The sequence below is a fragment of the Mastomys coucha genome, unplaced genomic scaffold, assembly GCF_008632895.1.
Source record: "Mastomys coucha isolate ucsf_1 unplaced genomic scaffold, UCSF_Mcou_1 pScaffold7, whole genome shotgun sequence".
In the NCBI taxonomy this organism is placed as follows: domain Eukaryota; kingdom Metazoa; phylum Chordata; class Mammalia; order Rodentia; family Muridae; genus Mastomys; species Mastomys coucha.
Genome location: NW_022196913.1, coordinates 82,010,938 through 82,011,830, shown reverse-complemented (window position 1 = coordinate 82,011,830; position 893 = coordinate 82,010,938).

The following is an 893-nucleotide window of genomic DNA, read 5'->3' as shown; positions in this document are numbered from 1 at the left end:
ACCTGGTGAGGGTGGGATAAAGCACCTGGTGAGGGTGGGATACAGCACCTGGTGAGGGTGGGATACAGTACCTAAGGTGCTAACCCAGTAGAGTTTTGAAGGATTGAAGGAAACAATCTCCCACTTGGTTTATATTGGCATTAAAACAGCTCTGCTCATTTTTTAATCATAGACCTGTCACTGAGATTTTTTTCTCTTGGTAGGCATAGTACCAGGAATTAAACTTAGGATCCTATGCATGTTAGCTAAGAATTCTACTGAGTTATCTTTTCTTTTTTCTTAGTAACTTTAAAGTTCTTCCTTGGCTGACTCCCAGGGGAACTTTGCTAGGGTCAGTTCTACACTTTTCAGTTTACAAGTGATGCAACCAGAACGGATAGCCAGATGCTATTTTGAATAATGATATTGACTATATTTAAGTTTCTTTATTCTACTTTAAGACACACAAGGTATAAGGGTTTGGCACATTCTATAATTCCATGGCCTTCAGTTTTCTAATCTATGAAATTAAGATAAATAAGGAATTATCTATTTCATGGTATTGCTGTGAGAATAAATGCATTCATATTTCTAGAATCTCTAAAGCTGTGTCCAACAGGAAGTATAGAATCTCAGGTGTTATTACTGTTATTGCCAACCATAGATTAGCAAGGCTCACTGAAAACTATATTAGTTTCAACATTAGTGGGCTATGAAAGACTTGGGAACCATACTTATTATTATATTGGGTAGTATTGAGTTTAAATTTCCACCCTTAAGTATTCAGTGCATCTCATCGAAAATGAGTATATACATTAATCCTGCAGAAAAAGGCATAAATTAGTCAGCAAGAATTGTGAAAAATAGCCCAGCAGTGGTGGTGCATGCCTTTAATCCCAGCACTTGGGAGGCAG